This window comes from Stegodyphus dumicola, chromosome 3, assembly GCF_044657685.1.
Source record: "Stegodyphus dumicola isolate Sdum_Otavi_A_Nest chromosome 3, ASM4465768v1".
In the NCBI taxonomy this organism is placed as follows: domain Eukaryota; kingdom Metazoa; phylum Arthropoda; class Arachnida; order Araneae; family Eresidae; genus Stegodyphus; species Stegodyphus dumicola.
The window spans coordinates 129258965-129272215 of record NC_140770.1 but is presented as its reverse complement, the minus strand read 5'-3'; the positions used below and the strand labels follow the sequence as shown (position 1 = coordinate 129272215).

Sequence of the window (13251 nt, the reverse complement as noted above, 5' to 3'; positions counted from 1 at the left end):
AAATACAAGAGCGCGTGCATTAAATAAATAAATATCTCTTTTTGATTTCGAGAAAGTACTGGAAAATTCTAGCGCGTGATTTTAAAATCTTATAAAAGGAGGAAAACATCTCAGTTTGGAGTAGTTGCTTAGTTTGTTGTTGTTTAGAAAACTGCTCTTGTTGATTGTAGCGAATTCGCGGATTAGCGTTCTTTAGCTGTTTTGAATTACGTTCTATTGGACATATGAGTAGTTAAAAGAAAACTACTGTGAGATATTGTAATACTGCATGATAATTTGAGAAAATTTAAGCATTTCTGTTGTGATAATAATAAATTTTTGTTCATTTTTCATCGGACTTGTGCATTCATTTCATAACGAACCCGTACGCACGCAACAATACACAACATTTTTACCTAACATTTTAAGCTTTCAGTCATATTTTAAGTCCCTTTACCTATATCACCACTCCTTGAAATCATTTATTGAATTCGTTGAGATCTGCAATCCAAGGTCACCGGCTCTGGGGGGGGGGGCATAAGAACAGTTTCTTCTTGAGATTGCTCCGGTAGACAAGACGTGGCTTCCCGGGATCGGATTGAGGTTGGCAGGATTACAGGAGAAAACATGAGGGGGGGGGGAAGCAAGACGAAAACGTCCTCCAACGGAACAGCGTCGTCGAAAATATCGTCATATAAAATAAAGCACCTACAAAATCATTACAAGAGGATAACGTTGTAGACAAGTGTTTTTTAAGGCTTTAAATGTTTTAAATGCATATTCGCATAATGATTTGTTGGGTAATAAGAAATGAGGAAAAGTTTTACTTTTATATTCCCTATTTTTGAATTAACTAATAAACTTTAGCTGGAAAACTGAGAAGGAAACTTAAACGTACAAAAGTGTAAATGAGTAAAACATTTATGTTACTTACAGCAGTTAACATAATTTTATTGTTTACATAATTAAGTAATAAAGGTCATTAATTGATTGATAAACTTTTATTGGTATTTTTTTAAGAAAAATATAAAGATTAAAGAAAGGAAAGTAAGTAACTCTATTAAAATTCTTTCAAAAACTATCAAATTGTAAAATTATTTTATTTCACTTTTGTAATTCTGATGTTCTTTTAATGAAAATTAAATCTCGTTTTGTTTCAGTTTAGTCGTCTTCTAAGTGTCGTTAACTTTGCCATGTACAGCGTGCAGTTAATCGTTTCGATGCCAATTTGCTAGTTATGACGAAACATTTCAGCTCAGTAAGGATTTAAATTCTACTAACTGCCATAAGTAGCATTAATTTTCTACATATTTTCAGATTTTTCCTCCTTACTTTTCCAGCAAAAATTTATTAGTTAATTCAGAAATATGAAATTCACAAATTATTGTGCAAATGTGCATCATGCGATGATTTGTAGGTGCTTTATTTTTTACCATGATATTTTCAACGATGATGTTTTTAAACTGCGATGTTTTTTATACCACGATGTTTTAGGAATGCAACGTATTCTCCTTGCTTTCCTTTCTCCTACAATGTTTCGTTCAACGACGTTGTTTTTTCGCGATGTGCTCGTCCCGCTGGCAAGGCGTCGAATCAGTGAGGTTTTGTTATTGTTGCTTGTTGTTGCTTATGCTCACTTGTCTGACGTAGATTACGCCTGCCGTTGGCAACAGCTATGAGCATCATTCAGGTGACAGTGCGATTTAGCTCAGTTCCTTCCCCAGTTTTGACGGAGAGCACCCCGGGGGGTCAGAAGATCTCCCACCCCTCTTCACCAAAACACACAAGAGGACTTTCGGCTCGCCGCATATTTAGAATGCCGCCATGGGCACCGACACTATACATTAACAAATATTCATGCCTACCCCGGGATTCGAACCCGGGCCCTTCGGCACGGCAGTCAGCGACGCTAATCACTACACCAGTTGGGCAGCAGTGAGGTTTTTGTACTTAAGATGAGACCCCTCACCAATGACTGAGTAGTTAAGGGCGATCACTACTGGAGTTCAATCCCATGGGAATGGATCAGATTTATGGTGTTGGTTTTCGTGGTAACGTAAATGCGTTAATGTATCCCATGTCTACGAGCCGTGTGTAACGTGAGTTCGAGCTAGTTCCCTTAGAAAAATCATTCACAAAGGCATTCCTTCTATAAAGCAAACAGCCCTCGCGTACTTCCTCATCTTTAAAATAACATTGACCTACCCCTAAAACAAAATTCGAACATGCTCCTCCCGCCTTAAACGATACTCTGCCAAAAACGTAAGATTCCCATAAGCTGAGTAACTTGCAAGAATGGGTTATAAAGTTTACCCAAATACTTAATATTTTAGAAATACCTCTGCCACCTCCCTAAACCAAGATAATTACTCATTTGTTATCTTTACATGTTACTGCATCAACTTCTGTACCTTTTGATCTCTTTGACTTAATTTATTTGATTATCGCATTCGAGCACTCGAGGACTTATCTGCCGTTTATTCAGCTCCCTTTGTTAGTAAAAAGAGTCTGAAAACATCTTATTCGAGAAAATATTTTAGGTTAAGCCGCAAAAATGCGTTATCTCTTTGTTTTTAAGGTATTTTAATTGGGGGGGGGAATCGGGACATATTAGCTGAAAGAAAGTTTTAAGAATATACAGTGGATCGGAAACATAATACTTGCATTATTCCCACACTTCATTTTTAGCCCAAAGGAGTAATTTGACCGGAAGGGCTATTAATTTCGTTTTGGCATTTTGCATTGGTTCACTATAAACGGCGTTTCACTTTTCAAATTGTTGCCACCAAATATTAGGGCCCTGCATTATATTTAAAGAAATTAAATAATGAAGAATCTTCATGAATGTGTGTATGTTTCTCGTAATGTGAAAGAACAACGATACTTAGAGACATCAAATTTTGAATAACGTACTCCTACACTCGTATATGGGTAACTGGAAGCCCAAATTTAGAATTTGGAATTTCTCTTATTATCTATTTCATATTTTTTAAAACATCTACTAATATTTGATTAACAATTTCAACGATTCCATAGCGAGCAATGGCAACACTGTAGGGGAATAAATTACACTGTAGGGGAAAAAAATTATCTCCAGCGCGCGAAACTCTGCATCGGTAATTCTAAAGATATGCTGTTTTTAAATTATTTTACGATATTGTTGTTGAATTGAATTTTACGATTTAAGTCCGAAGAACATGATATTTAATAAATAAAGGTAACACACAAAACGTTAAAAAAAAAAAAAAAAAAAAAAAAAAAAAAAAAAAAAAGCCACTTTGGGCGTGATATAAAAACCTGATTTTTTTTTTTTTTTTAAGCCCAACCGAGGAAGAACTAATACACACTAAAAAATATAATACACATTGCACTGTAATCAAAGGATAGTAGCAGTAATAAGGAATAAAGTCTAGAAAAGATATGCAAGGCCTAAACTTGAAAAGAAATTTAAGTTGGTTCCTCTCCGCGCTTTCAGATTTTCAACTGCAGACAAAATCTTTTAAATTAAAAATGTAGTTTATTCGGTTATCACAGTAGTAGAAATAATTCACACCTATCTTCTAGGATCAGAATAAATTGTTTTCAAATTAATCGCGCAATTGAAATTCGAAATAAAAATTCAATTCAATTTAGAGATTTGCTATGAGATGATCAAATACCTTTGGAATTATTTGAAAATTTGAATTAAAATAAGGTAACGCGATGATAAATAAAACAAAAATTCTTCAAGCTGAATTTATTCATTTATTACAACAGTAGAAAGAATTCTTTTATCTCCTAGAGCGAAACTGTTTTCAAATTAATCACGAGACTGAAATTCGAAGATACAATGAATTTTGAAAATTAAATTCATTTTAGAGATCCTGATATGAAATGTTCAGATCTCTTGAAAACTTATTCGAAAATTCAAATGCGCCATCTCATTCAATTTAAAAGAAATTATATCTTATTCACTTTAAAAGTAATTAGCATGATATTAAATCGAACAAAAACTTTTTAAGCTGAATTTTATAAATTGTTATCAAAGATATTAACATATCAAAAGAAGTTAAATTTCTTACCAAAAATGAAATATTCTAATAAATGAAATGTCTAAGAATATGAAAAAAAAAATGATTTTTTTGAGCTCAAATAGTAGAAAATACACCATTAGTTATCAAATTAAATTTTTAAGTCTATCTTATTCAGTATTCTATGCTTCGATTTAAAAGAATTAGACATCGTAAACTAAAAACAAAAATCTAAAAATAGCACAGCTTAATCAATTCACGCGGAGTTGGTTATTCAAGTCAAGGTTTCAACGAGAACTACGGTGATAAAGAACTCTTTCAAATCCAGTTGTTTCGGCCGTGACTGATAGACGCACAGTATGTAAAGCGAAAAAAAAATTAATTTATGCATTATATTTTCAATTTACTTTTTTTAAATTTCTTTAATTTATGCATCACTTTCAAAGTACATGGATCGGAATTAAGTCCGAGTTTCGAATTTAGAATCATCTTGAAAGGACAAAATTAAGTCGAAGATTACAGAATAATTTCACATTTCAAACCTAAAAATGATAATTTATTCTTCAGAAGGACCAATACTGAAATTTGGACAAATACTATACCTCTTTATTCTTAAAATATAGCATACAAGTTCAATTAAATAATAAAATGCCTTTAAATTTGTATTTAAAAAATTCAAAATTTCACGCAATTAATTTTTGGTTTCTAAACATGGATAAAAAAGAAAATTTAAATAATACAAATATTTACGATTTGTATATACTTTCTTATTAAGTCTTAGGCAGTATTATTTTATTTTAGGGTTAACTTCTTTTAAATTGCTTTCACCTTTTTTTTTCTCGATCCAAATTTCCATAATCTAACTATAGGGAACCTTCTGTGAGATGACCACCCACAGATACCTATAATCTCCGTCTTTTGTAAAGGTGGTTAGGGAAGTACTGTCATCGATGTTTATTTAAATTCTCGAAAATACTGGCCACGTTCCAAAACGGCCTGCTTAGGCAAATGGGCAGATTGAGAAGGTTCTCTGTATCTTATTAATATGAGAAATATTTTCATCATCAATAACTATACTACAATTAAAATACAAAATGTTATCTCGAAGCGATCTCTTCTGAAAGTGACTAGTATTTGATAGAATATAAAAAGCATCGGTATTAAACATCACCTCTTTAAAAGGAATACCAACACGAAAAACTAAATTCATCTGGAATTGTGGCTCTTTTTATTATTATTATTATTATTATTATTATTATTATTTAATTATTACTAGTCCAAAGCGGCAATTTGCCCTGAAGGACTGTTAATTTTGTTTTGGCATTTTGCGTTGAAAACTATAACGAATCACTTTTCAAATTGTTGCCACCAAATATCATCGTTCTGCATTATATTTAAAGAAATTAAATAATGAAGAATCTGCATAATGTACGTATGTATGTTTCTCTCAATGTGGTAAAACAGTGTGCCATCAAAATTTGAATAAAGTAATCTTCCATAGAATATGGGCGTGCGAAAAACCTAATTTGATTTTGAAATTTGTTTTATTATCGATTTCATATTTTGTAACACTTCAACGAATTTTTGATTAAAAAACTAAACGATTTCAAAGCGAGCAATAGAAACACTGTAGGGAAAAAAAAAATTATCTCCAACGCGCGAGACTCTGTATTGAAAATTCTAAAGATATGCTCATTTTAAAATTATTTTGTGATATTGCTGTTGAACTGAATTTCATGATTTGAGTACGTAGAACATGATATTTAATAAATAAAGGTAACACGCAAAACATTAAAAAAATGCCCCTTTAGACGTAATTTAAAATCTGAAACCTTTCAGATTTTTTTCTATTATTATTTTATTTTTTTAGCAGCAATATTTTTTTTTCCATTTAATTCATCCCTAAGAATTCACTTTAAATTCTTTTAAGCCCCTTTCAATCCCCGAAAAAAAGTAGTCGAAGTAAAGGTGAAACTGCTTGTTATGACTCACCGTGTATTACACAAAAGACATCATATCGACAATGAAATTGCTACAATGAAAAGGATTTTATATACACTTAATCAGGTTGAGATTTATTGTACCGGTCATTGCAATGAGATGTCCCTATAATGAATTATTATTATACAAACAACAATTGTATAATAAATTGTGTCTGTAGAGAATTGCGAAAATCTTCGTAATTACGAAATTAGATCAGGACTTTGGATTTTCCATAAACTGCCAAAAAATATTCTTTAAATATCTAACATATATGTATATATATATTCTGGATTTATGTTATTTTAAAATTATTAATTTTAATTAGGAAATATTCCATCCGCAGACTACTTCATCAAATAATTATAAACTCCACAGAACTAATAACGCTCAGTCAAAGCCGACGCTTGCTCTGTTGCTATAAAAAGACACATGAAATATCACCTCACGAAAATAAGAACGAACAAGCAAGCAGACAGCAAGCTCTTGCTATACACTCTCTTGAAAGCGCGATCGATGACTGCGAGAAAGAATGAGAGGAAAAAGGGTTATATATGTACGAGGAATTCCGAGTGGTATCTCTGTAGGTCATTGTACAGGAATAAAGCTTGCACGTGTCTGACCTAAAAACAAGCAGACAACTCCGATCACTCAACCACAAGGCTTATCCCGCCCCCAAATAATTAAAATCATTTATCTTTTGTCAGAGAGTAAGCAATACTTTTCAGACTAACAAGATGACAATAGACTGGGGGGCAAAGAAGTATTACCTGTTTAAAGATAACTACACTTCAGGCTAAGGCAACCAGAAAGTTCAGTCAAAGGTAGAAGATCCGTACATCCGTTAATTAATATATTCTACAAATGATAGACGAAAAGACTCTATGATACCATAACTCTTTAAAAGAACTGCTAAAAGATTTTAAAAAGTGAATTTTTAAATTTTTTTTGCACAACTTTATTCTAAATTTTAATTTTATTAATTTAAATTTTATTTTATTTCTTGACAATTTCTCCTCTAATTCCCATTTTGATGCTAGAGCAAAAGATAATCAACTTACAAGCTTCTTACTTTTAAACAGGCTCCGATGAAGAGAGTCTGCAGCCTTAAGCACAGAGGTCTTTTAGAAGACCCCCCCCCCATGCTCACTATTCCTGTCTTCGAGATAAAACACAATATGAGTAGTTATAGGATAATTTTAAAGGCCCCCTAAAACCTTGACAGCCAGAAGAAAATAAGTCTAATTTAAAAGCTAATTTGTTATAGCAATTTTATATGACTTCTGACTAGACTGAATCTAGATTTTTATGACTAGACTGAATCTAGATCTTCCAAAATATGTTATTGATAAATGGTCTTTAACAATCATTGATCTAGTTTTAAGGGAGATTATATCATATACGCTGATTATAAGGTAGTATATGCATATAATCCATACATATCTCGTATATGAACATAAGATCTGCGCAAATCCCGTAAGATTTTCAAGTATATGAAATAAAAGTTCCATTACAGGTGGAGTAAGAACTTCATATCTTAGATTATGCAAATTCAAATGATAATTGTAGTTATTTAGTAAATGGAACACGTAAAAGCAATAAATGTCTTAATAATTATCTCATATTTTAATCCCTTTATCTCATATTTAAGTAATATATCTAACTGACATAATTTATAACACATTTTAATAATTTATAGTCGAGCAATAATTTTTATAATCACTTACACAAATACAGTAGTTAATAAAATATATTTTAACGCCATGTAATACGTATCTCAATACAGAACAACTAGGGTTCTTTTTTCTAAACAAGTTTATTTTTACTTTTTAAATCTTTCGAAAATAATAAAATGAAAAACATTACGAACTTGAATGATATATGCTTTGCATGCGCTTTCACTTCCAACCACATACATCTCAAATTCTTCATTAAACTCATATATCATAGTTACGATCATTCATTCGTATTAAAACTCACCGAGCAACATTCATCCTATAAAAAAAAGAGAGGAAGGTCGCTGTAAAAGCGACCGACATAGTGAAAGGTTTATTCCGAAGTTAACAAAACAGATATAAATACCCAGTTATAGTTCATGACTTTCTAAAATAATGTTCAGCAAGAAGAAATACAACGAAATCTCTTTCTAAGACGACCACTCTTGCTTCTAAATGACTTTGCTGTTGTGTAGAGATGGTTGTCTCACAGAAATGAGGCTCAGTAGCCATGTTTATTTTCTCAGAATTGCTAGTTCTTTTTACATGTGGTCGTCTTAAGGAGGTTTTTCCAATAAAAGGGTTTATTACAAGAGAACAAAAGTAGAATGGTTGCTCACCCCCTGGTATAGAAGCATTTCCTTTCCGTGAAACTAGAAAGATGCACGTACTATATATTCGTAACGCGTGAAAATTTCTGAAACCAAATTGCTCTTTCAAAACTAAATAATCGCAATACATTAGTACTTTGTCTGATAATCAAATTTATCTATTTATATACGCAGTAATTTCACATCGCAAAAGAAAACCTCAAAGGAATAAAAATGCACTTATTCTATAATTTTAGAGACTAATCTAAGCTCTTCATCCTCGTTCAAATTTATCAAAATCATTGGAGAAAATATTATCTATTGCTTGGGAGATCAATAGACCTTGCAACTTACTGTCTCTCACTGAAATTTTGCAACTTAGAATTTTTTCGGTTCGCATCGAAACTTTGAAAAGTTAATAATGATAAGATCTCAATATTAATGACTTAATAATACCTGATTCTATCAAAATTCAAACTTAGGTGAAGACAACTGTTGGCTACTTGCCTGCCAATGTTGCTACAGACTGGGAATATCAGGGAAAAATACAATTTTTTTTATTCTTCATATTCTACGTAGTGACTCATTTATTTCTGATTACTACATGAATGATACTCATTTTTAAAGAAATAAATATGCTATTAATATTTATTGAAAGCATAAAATATACATAAAAGTCGGAAATTCTAATGATAACAACAAGTATTAATATTCCTCAAAGACACAGTTTTTAAATCTCGCTTGCTTTTCAATCTGAAAAACAAAATCTGTGGGAGAAATCTAAAATCTAACAAATATTCTTTACTTGAAAAAGCATACGATTACTATAGCAGCACACTACAGTACTCATAATTTTAAAGGCAATAATCGAAGAACACATACCCTCAACATCCACTTTCTGGCGAACTTTAAAAGAAAGCTTCATATTAAAAATGGCAGCTTTAGGCGAAATGCTTTGTTAAAATGCTGATAAAAGACGAAACCATCGCTATGCTGCGATATTACCATCTGATAAGAGAATTTCTCAGACATACTGCTACAAAGTCTGCAATTTTTACTTAGTGTACCAATGGCAAAATATATGAATAAATTCAATAGCACGGAACTTAATGCAGTATTCCAATTTTAATTAAAACACCGTAAGAAAGTTTATTTGAAAAACTCTTACTTCTCTTTCTAAATCACCCATCGGCACGATTTTCTTTTTTATTGATTTAACAAGATGATACTCCGCTCAGACACGCGATAAGGACTAAACTACAAGTACTAAATGTTTTCGTTAGATATAATTTATCTGGATTTCTTGAGCTCAAAGATCTATTTTTCTACATTTCTGAACTGATTAAAAACAATTCTTTCATCATTACTAGAACAATTATATAAACACAGCTTAAAATTGGAAGTTTTCAAGGAAACCAGTACAGTAACGGAAAATTCCCATTGAAAAAATTATAGCATTTTACAATCTTTATACTTATTTCTTTAAAAAAAATTAAGGTATTTTTAACAGCATTTTGAGGTATAAAAAATCTTTATTAGATGCTTTACAAAGGCTTTTTTAAGATTCCACTTATTTAAAATTTCACTGGGCTTTCCAAACACATTTAGAAATAAATTTCACAGTCGTTAACAATTATTTATTAATTTCGCTAGAATATATGTTTTATTCTTCAAAGCAGACCGTAAAACAAATCTATGTTCTATCTATGTATAATCTATGTTCTGCACATGAAAACCTACAATAATGAGTACTATATATTTAATTTTATGGCAATTTATTTATTTTTAATTCTTATGGTATATGCACAGATGTGATATTTTAATAAGTAACTATATATTTAATTTTTATGGTAATTTATAAATTCACAGATAAATAGAACTGAAGATATTAGCGCTTCGATTTTAACCATTGCAAAATGGCAAAATTAAAGGAACATTATGATGTCACATGCTTTACAAACCTGAGCCTTATTTTATAGAAATAAAACCTCGCAGCATTTTAAAATGCCTTCAATTATAATAAACGGTGAAATGAGTATGTTCACCAAGCTTCTTTTAAATAAATGTTATACCTATACATCACATGCACATTTTTCTTTATGTAATACATACATGTGGAGAGAAAAAAATAATTTTCTTCTTTACATATATATTGTTATACACTTCAATAATGCTTGATCCAAAAAAAATACATGTAAATATCCGAACGAAATGATATAGATGAGGTTCTAAGGCAATTTGATATCTATTAATATAACTGTTGTTTTATATTTACCTGTAAAGCGCGCCTTACTGTTAACTTACTGAACCAACAGAAAAACCAAACTATTAGTGACATAACTACCTAGGTTTACTACAATATATTTTACGCGTTCGTTGATAAAATTTTAGAAAACTGTGATAAATAACACAGAACGAACGTTCAAAAAAGAGGCTCCCTAAAATCTATCAATATAAAAGGTTTATTATCATCTTTCAGAAAATGTTCCTAATAAAAAAAATTCTGCCATATTCTATTCCGTATTCTTAGATTAAAATATCAATCAATGCAGAGTTTTGGCGCCAATGAATATTTTCAAAAGTTATTTCTTAATAATAGGTCATTAGTTAAGTGACGGCTAACTGCCTAAGGCGAGGAAATTATTTCTTGATTCTAACTGGCTTATATATAAATTACCGCGAACAAGGGAAAATCACGAAAATTTCAAGAAGCCATTATTCACCGAGAACTGAACAATCAGCGTTTGCGGTCTTATCCATTCTGTCAGTAACGGGCAGCTAAAAGTAGAATTTAGCGAGTAAAATACGAGCCGTTTTATGACTTGAAGTACTCTTTCAGTGATGCAAATTAATACTGTTAATAATAATAAAATATAATAAATAATATGCATTAATATAATTAAATGTTAAAAGCTGAGCATAAATATTTTCCTTGTTTAATTTCATTTTAACATTTTTTATATAAAGTATAGTAATTATTATGCTTTATACAACATTTATTTTGGCCCCAAATAATATACGTCAATATTTTAAAGTAAAGGTATAAAAACGAAGAAAAACTATGAAGTTTTGTTATGGAATTTTACTAGTTATAGTTAAGAAAGAAAATATACTTTCAAAATATATCCAGACATGCAGATATAAAGCACACTGCTACACTTCAATTATCAATATTCTTTATGTTAATACCGTAGCTTTTTAACCGCCTAATGTCCTGTTCCTCCTCTCTTTTCTTGCTGCCACTACTCACGACATCCGGTATTTTGCTTTTTGCTCTTCCGGTTTTGACTACACGTGATTATAAAAATACATAAAATGAACCGCCTTTCTCGACGTTATACATAAGAGTATTTTTTAAAAAGATAATCAGAGATTAAAATACGTTTTTTAATTGATCCCAAAATGCACATCTTAAACTTCATAGAAATATTTTAGCTTTAAGATTTTTTTTTTTTTAAGTTATTTAATATATTATTAGTAAGATATATTTCTTATTTACAGCCTTAACGAACAAACAACAACATAAAATTAACCTAATGGGAAGGAGAATATCCAGTGCAAAATAATTCATTTTCTCCAGTTCTGAGCTCAACCTAGAATATAAAAACTATCGTTCATATGTCACTTCTTAATCAGTTATATTTCACTATGCCAAAGACATGAAAAAAATCATATCAATTATTTGAATTAAAATTCAAATTTTGCCATTTGTAAATTATTTTAGAATGCAAATATTTATAGACAGACAATAGAATTCCAGTTCCATGCAGCGCCATCTTATCAGACAACAGAACTTTTACTTTCTTTTGAATGGAATCGAATTTTTAATTTTATAAAATACTTTGCCCATTATGAATTCTGAATTTCTCTTTCAACGAGCGGCATTTTTAACCTAACATTTTATCAAGCTTCTCTATTACGTCTAATACATTAGAAACGATCGTTTCCAGCACTTTGGAATCTTTAAATTACAGATGCAAGTCCATAAAGATTAGCAAGATAAGAAGATATTTCTTTCACGAACATCTGTCAAAAAGAGCTAGTAAACTTAAATTTTCAGGGAAAGTGCAGAATCACCCACTGCTTGGCGTGTTTTTAAGAATTGCACATACTTGGTATCCATGTACACATCGACCTATTTTCACTTTAAAAAATCCCAGAATTGCACAAAAATGGCATTGCGCACTTCCTTGAATTTATCCATGTACACATCGACCTATTTCACTTAAAAAGTCAAAGAAAATTGACAAAAACCCAATTCTTCTTACTCTTGCAAAAAGCGCTAAACAAATAAGTGGGCGATTCTACACTTTACCCAAATTTTCTTTACTTCTAGCCATCTGAATTTGACTCCGAATTCATTCCTTTAAATTCTACTTGATTTTTTTTAACCTATGATAGTACTATTTGCAAGTTTTTGCATTAAAAAGAAACTGTTTCTATCCCTCACTGTGGTTTTGGTTTTATTAGATTACGACAAAGCACTCGAGCCCTCACTGTGAGAAAAAATTTAGTACTTATTATTATTCCGTCAACTGTGAAATTGTCGCCAAACAGCGCGATTTAGCGCAAATTATGGATAAGCGTAAGGTCACACAACATACTTACAACACCTGCGCTTCCGTTAATCGGCGTTTCACATCCTGTCTCTAGGACACCTTTAAAAAGTTTTTTTACTTCCAGGATGCCATATGAGATGACAACTGGCAAAAAGCCTGCAATACCATGCAGGCTAAGCCCAGTATAACAGAGGAAAATGGAATGATCGGCCACGTTGCTCCGGTTGATTCTCGATAAGCCACCTTTTGTTTTTATGAACAAAGCTATAAAGTGGCTGCTACTAATGCATTTTTTTCTTTTAAAAACAAATTCGGTACTATTCCTTTTCGAGGGCCGTAAAAAATTGCAGCGAAAATGTATGTGCAAAAGCGCCCATTGAAAAGCACGCCAAATTGCGTTACGTTTAGATAGTTCTAC

General features: G+C 31.2%; 1 protein-coding gene across 4 annotated transcripts in view; it reads right to left on the bottom strand.

Moving 5' to 3' along the window:
* LOC118180007 (protein FAM13A-like) overlaps positions 1 to 13251 on the bottom strand; it is a 123537-nt gene that overhangs the window by 64774 nt on the left and 45512 nt on the right. Inside the window, exon 1 of one of the 4 annotated variants that reach the window (XM_085813317.1) lies at positions 9443 to 9460. The exons of 2 other annotated variants lie outside the window; for them this stretch is intronic. The gene's annotated coding sequence lies outside the window, so the exon portion shown is untranslated. Of the gene's footprint in view, positions 1 to 9156; positions 9312 to 9442; positions 9461 to 13251 lie in introns of those variants that run through there. One more of the 4 variants, XM_085813315.1, reaches the window with a different exon arrangement.